We start from the raw sequence: 6,942 nt of genomic DNA, 5'->3' as shown, positions 1-6,942 counted from the left end.
AAAATGACAATACAACATATCAGAATCTATGGGATGCAGCAAAAGCAGTGATAAGAGGGAAGTTCATATCACTTCAGGCATATATGAACAAACAAGAGAGAGCCCAAGTGAACCACTTAACTTCACACCTTAAGGAAATAGAAAAAGAAGAACAAAGACAACCCAAAACCAGCCGAAGAAAGGAGATAATAAAAATCAGAGCAGAAATAAATGAAATAGAGAACAGTAAAACTATAGAAAAAATAATAGAACAAGGAGCTGTATCTTTGAAAAGATCAACAAAATTGACAAACCCTTGGCAAGACTTACCAAGGAAAAAAGAGAAAGAACTCATATAAACAAAATCCAAAATGAAAGAGGAGAAATCACCATGGACACCGTAGATATACAAAGAATTATTGTAGAATACTATGAAAAACTTTATGCCACTAAATTCAACAATCTAGAAGAAATGGATAAATTCCTAGAACAATACAACCTTCATAGACTGAGTCAAGAAGAAGCAGAAAGCCTAAACAGACCTATTAGTAGAGAAGAAATAGAAAAAACCATTAAAAACCTCCCCAAAAATAAAAGTCCCTGACGGCTATACCAGCGAATTTTATCAAACATTCAAAGAAGACTTGGTTCCTATTCTTCTGAAAGTCTTCCAAAAAATTGAAGAAGAAGCAATACTTCCAAACACATTTTATGAGGCCAACATAACCCTCATACCAAAACCAGGCAAGGATGGCACAAAAAAAGAAAACTACAGACCAATATCTCTAATGAATACAGATGCTAAAATACTAAACAAAATACTAGCAAATCGAATACAACAACATACTAAAAAAATAATACATCATGATCAAGTGGGATTCATCCTAGAATCTCAAGGATGGTTCAACATACGAAAAACGGTTAACGTAATACACCATATCAACAAAACAAAGAACAAAAACCACATGATCTTATCAATAGACGCAGAAAAGGCTTTCGATAAAATACAACACAATTTTATGTTTAAGACTCTCAACAAAATGGGTATAGAAGGAAAATATCTCAACATGATAAAGGCCATATATGATAAACCATCAGCTAACATCATATTAAATGGCACTAAACTGAAGGCTTTCCCCCTTAAATCAGGAACAAGACAGGGTTGTCCACTCTCTCCACTCTTATTTAATGTGGTACTAGAGGTTCTAGCCAGAGCAATCAGACAAGACAAAGAAATAAAAGGCATCCATATGGGAAAAGAAGAAGTAAAGGTATCACTTTTTGCAGATGATATGATCCTGTACATCGAAAACCCCAAAGAATCCACAAAAAGACTACTAGAAACAATAAGCCAATACAGTAAGGTCGCAGGATACAAAATTAACATACAGAAGTTAATAGCCTTTCTATATGCCAACAATGAAACAATTGAGAATGAACTCAAAAGAATAATCCCCTTCACAATTGCAACAACAACAACAAAAAATACTTAGGAATAAACATAACAAAGAATGTAAAGGACTTATATAATGAAAACTATAAACCATTGTTAAGAGAAATTGAGAAAGATATAATGAGATGGAAGAATATTCCTTGTTCTTGGTTAGGAATAATAAATATAATCAAGATGGCTATATTACCCAAAGCAATATACAAATTTAATGCAATTCCCATCAAAATTCCAATGACATTTTTTTAAAGAAATAGAGCAAAAAATCATCAGATTTATATGGAAGTATAAAAAACCCCAAATAGCCTGACCTGTGGTGGCGCAGTGGATAAAGCATCAACCTGGAAATGCTGAGGTCGCCGGTTCAAAACCCTGGGCTTGCCTGGTCAAGGCACATATGGGAGTTGATGCTTCCAGCTTCTACCCCCTTCTCTCTCTGTCTCTCCTCTCTCTCTCTCTGTCTCTCCCTCTCATCTCTAAAAAATGAATAAATAAATAAAAAAGAAACAAAGATTTAAAAAACCCCGAATATCCAAAGCATTCTTTTTCTTCCTAAAGAAAAAGAATGAAGCTGGGGGCATTACAATACCTGACTTCAAACTCTATTATAGGGCCACGATAATCAAAACAGCATGGTATTGGCAGAAAAATAGACACTCAGACCAATGGAACAGAATAGAAAGTCCAGAAATAAAACCACATATATATAGTCAAATAATTTTTGATAAAGGGGCCAAGAACATACAATGGAGAAAAGAAAGCCTCTTCAATAAATGGTGCTGGGAAAACTGGAAAGCCACATGCAAAAGAATGAAACTGGACTACAGTTTGTCCCCCTGTACTAAAATTAACTCAAAATTGATCAAAGATTTAAACATAAGACCTGAAACAATAAAGTACATAGAAGAAGACATAGGTACTAAACTCATGGACCTGGGTTTTAAAGAGCAATTTATGAATTTGACTCCAATGGCAAGAGAAGTGAAGGCAAAAATTAATGAATGGGACTACATCAGACTAAGAAGTTTTTGCTCAGCAAGAGAAACTGATAACAAAAATAAACAGAAAGCCAACTAAATGGGAAATGATATTTTCAAACAACAGCTCAGATAAGGGCCTAATATCCAAAATATACAAAGAACTCATAAAATTCAACAACAAACAAACAAACAATCCAATAAAAAAATGGGAAGAGGACATGAACAGACACTTCTCCCAGGAGGAAGTACAAATGGCCAACAGATATATGAAAAGATGCTCATCTTCTTTAGTTATTAGAGAAATGCAAATCAAAACTGCAATGAGATACCACCTCACACCTGTTAGATTAGCTATTATTAACAAGACAGGTAATAGCAAATTTTGGAGAGGCTGTGGAGAAAAAGGAACCCTCATACACTGTTGGTGGGAATGTAAAGTAGTACAACCATTATGGAAGCAAGTATGGTGGTTCCTCACAAAACTGAAAATGGAACTACCTTATGACCCAGCAATCCCTCTACTGAGTATATACCCCCAAAACTCAGAAACATTGACTCGGAAAGACACATGCAGCCCCATGTTCATTGCAGCATTGTTCACAGTGGCCAGGACATGGAAACAACCAAAAAGCCCATCAATAGATGACTAGATAAAGAAGATGTGGCACATATACACTATGGAATACTACTCAGCCATAAGAAATGATGACATCGGATCATTTATAGCAAAATGGTGGGATCTTGACAACATTATACGGAGTGAAATAAGTAAATCAGAAATAACCAGGAACTGCATTATTCCATATGTAGGTGGGACATAAAAGTGAAACTAAGAGACATTGATAAGAGTGTAGTGGTTACGGGGGGAGGGGGGAAAAGGAGAGGGAAAGGGGGAGGGGGAGGGGCACAAAGAAAACTAGATAGAAGGTGACAGAGGACAATCTGACTTTGAGTGATGGGTATGCAATATAATTGAAAGACAAGATAACCTGGACTTGTTGATCTTTGAATATATGTAACCTGATTTATTGATGTCGCCCCATTAAAAAAATAAAATTATAATAAAAAAAAAAAAGAAGAAAACCAGATAGAAGGTGACTAAAGACAATTTGACTTTGGGCGAGGGGTACGGAGCATAATCAAATGTCAAAATAATCTGGAGATGTTTTCTCGGAACATATGTACCCTGATTTATCAATGTCACTGCATTAAAATTAATAAAAATAAGAAAAAAAAGATTAAAAAAATATATTGGGTTCCACTTTCTTCTAGCTTGTAGAGTTTCTGTTGAGAAATCCAATGATAATCTAATGGGCCTTCCTTTTTATGTTGTATTCTTCTTTTCCCTGGCTGCCTCGAGAATTTTTTCTTTGTCGTTGGTTTGTACCAGTTTCATCATGATGTGCCTTGGAGTAGGTTTGTTGGGGTTAAGAAAACTCGGAGTTCTGTTTGTTTCTTGAATTTGAGGCTTTAGTTCTTTCCACAGGCTTGGGAAGTTCTCATCTATTATTTGTTTGAATATGTTCTCCATTCCATTTTCTCTCCTCCCTCTGATATACCTATTTTTCTTATGTTTTCTTTTTGATGGAGTCAGATAATTTCTATAGGGCTTCCTCATTTTTTAAAATTTTTGAGTCTCTTTCTTCCCTCTGTTGTGCCTCAAGTTGCTTGTCTTCTGTTTCACTAATCACCTTCTATCTGGCCTGTTCTATTAGCTAAGCTTGTTATCTCGTTTTTCAGCTTGTGAATTGAGTTTTTCATCTGTTTGATTTGTTTTTATAGTTTCAATTTTCTTGGTAATATATTCTTTGTGTTCGTTGAGTTGTTTTCTAACCTCCCTAAATTGCCTTTCTGTGTTTTCTTGTATATCTCTGAGTATTTTTAGGATTTCTATTTTAAATTCTCTGTCATTTAGCTCCAAGGTGTCCAATATATTAAATTTTTTCTCCATAGATTTTCCCTCATCTATCTGTGCTACCTCTCTGTCTTTTGTATCCATGATATTAGATTTTCTTTTTCTTTATGGCATCTGAGGGTGGTTTTGTTGATAGTACTCATGAGAATTAATAAAGAATAAAAAGTTAAAAAATAAAAAATATTATTATTTTCCTTTTTTTTTCACTCCTCTCCCCTCCTTCTTGAGAAAATCTTATGAACTGTGAATTATATTGTGCTAAATAGAACAAAAACTACTCATAATGGAGGGCCTGAGTTGGGGAGAACTGATAAAGGAGCAAAAAAGGGGGTATGGACCCACAAAATGCAAAAAAGGAAAAAATTTGGGTCAAGAATAAAATGATTTGCTTTTAGGTGATGGTTAACTGAGAGATATAATAAGAGGAATAAGAGGGAAACAGGAAAAATGGAAATTAAAAAATTACTATTGTATTTAGTGGAGCAAAAACTAGATAAAATGGAGGGCCAGGGTTGGGAGCACTGCTAGTGATTTTAAAAAGTGAAGTAAAAAACCCCCAAAGCACCACAAAGAAAAATTTGAGTCCTAAATAAAATAATTTGTTTGTGATTGAGGATTGAATGGGAGGAAAAGTAAAGGAGAAAAGAAGAAACTAATATAGAGGGAGAAAAAAAGAAAAAGGAAAACACAAAAAGAAGAAAAAAGAATAGAAGGAGAGAGAGAGAGAGAGAGAGAGAGAGAGAGAGAGAGTTAAGGGTTTTGGAGTGCAACCCTCATAGAGAGAAAGGAAGAGGAAAGGAAAGATAATGGGAGATGTAACACTTATGGGTAGTTTAGTTCAAGGAGAGGAGAGAGTAATACTGGCAGAGAATTAAACAACCAAATTGGAAAAGGAAGAAGATAAGAGAAACAAATGAACAAATATAATAAAATGAGATAGGTTATAAAGTCTGTGGATTATTCTTGATTTTGAGAGGTTATCTTCTTGCTTTTTCTTTTCTTTCTCTCTTCCTGGTTGGTGACTCTGTACCCCGGAGTCTGCCCCTGTGGCACGCTTAGGTAGAGGTTTGCAGTTGATAAGTCTCTATGGTGATGTCATATATTGGGCTTCAGTCTCGTTGGCTGTTGAGGCTTATTAGCATTTGCAGGCTCTGCCAATGAGAGAGTCCGTGTTCCTGGAGCCTCTATCCTAGTCTTTCCTTCCTCAATTAGTAGCCTGATGATCCAGCTATGGGGTTGCTGCTGCCTCTGCCTGGATAGTAAGAGGCTCAAAGAGCTGGCAAATCCCCACTCTATTCCCACTCAGCGCAGCGCTCTGGGTAAGGCTCAATCAGTCAGAAGCGCTAGCATAATCAGGCGGGGCTGGGAGCCAATTGTTTTCAAGGTGCCTTTCTATGCGCCTCTAGGCACGTTCCGAATGCCTCAGCACTCTGTGGGATCCTTTTCCCCAGGCTTTTGGCACTTTGTAACCTGTTTTGGCTGGGTAGAAGATGCCCTAGTTGCTGTTTTCAAAGCAGGGGACTTACAAGCTGCCAAATCCCTCTTTTTATCGTATAGCCCTGAGTATGCAAGCTCTGCCGATCAGAGGTTGCCCCACCCCTATGTGCATATAGCATAACAAGGTACTAAAAAATATCTCCCCTCTTGTCTTAGATCGCTGACCTGAGAGAGATCTTGTCAGTTAGGGTCACATAGGTCAGTTGGGAGGTGAGCAGACTGTGGGTTAAGCTAATCCTTCACGGGTCTGTTAGCTTGTATGGCTGGGTGAGGTGCCCCACCCGCCCGGTGAAGTTTGAGCCTAGGGAATCTCATTTTTGCATGCCGCTCTTCAGGGCGCAGGGGTGACACTGAGACTGCGGTCACAGCCCACCTAAAGGCCTCTGACTCTGCCCCTCTGTCCAAGAACACGGGTGCCCACTGTTGGGGGAATCTCTCGCCCACTATCCGTGCTCGCTGACCAGGATATCGTGCCGGCTGCCTCTCGCCCTGGGTGAGGCGCCCTCCCCACTGGGAGAAGTTTGAGCGTAGGGAATTTCGCTCCCGTTCACTCCCCGCTCGCCACTTTTTCAGGGCACAGGGGTGACCCGAGACTCCGGTTTTGGCCTACACAAAGTCCTCTGTGTCTGCCCCTCTGTCTGGTAACACGGGAGCCCACTCCCGGGGCTCTAGGAGGAATGTCTCGCCCATTATCTGCGCTCGCCGACCAGGAGATCGGGGCGGATGGCTTCCCCACTTGTTTTTCTTTGTCTGGGTTTGGCACGAGCGTTAGCTTGTGTTGACTGGGTTGCCACAAGCACAGTTTTTCCTCAGCTTGGATGTCCGTGCCACAGCCTGGTTCAGACGTTTGTGCTGCAGTCTGTTTCTATTCACACCCTATGCCCGCCTTAGTTCCTATACTCTCAGTTCCCAGTGGAAGCAGCCCTTATTTAGGTTAGTGAGGAAGGCGGAGTGTTTCTTCCTCCTTATTTCCTTTGGGGTTGATTATATATTTAGTCAATTTTTCACTCAATCATACCTTTGTGTTTAGTATGTAACTGCTGGAGGCTCCAAGGATAGATTTTTCTGTTGAATATCTTGTTGAATTTTTGGGGAGATTTATCGGTATCGCTCCTTACGGC

This window comes from Saccopteryx leptura, chromosome 4 (assembly GCF_036850995.1).
Source record: "Saccopteryx leptura isolate mSacLep1 chromosome 4, mSacLep1_pri_phased_curated, whole genome shotgun sequence".
Lineage (NCBI taxonomy): Eukaryota > Metazoa > Chordata > Mammalia > Chiroptera > Emballonuridae > Saccopteryx > Saccopteryx leptura.
This window is presented reverse-complemented; position numbering follows the sequence as displayed.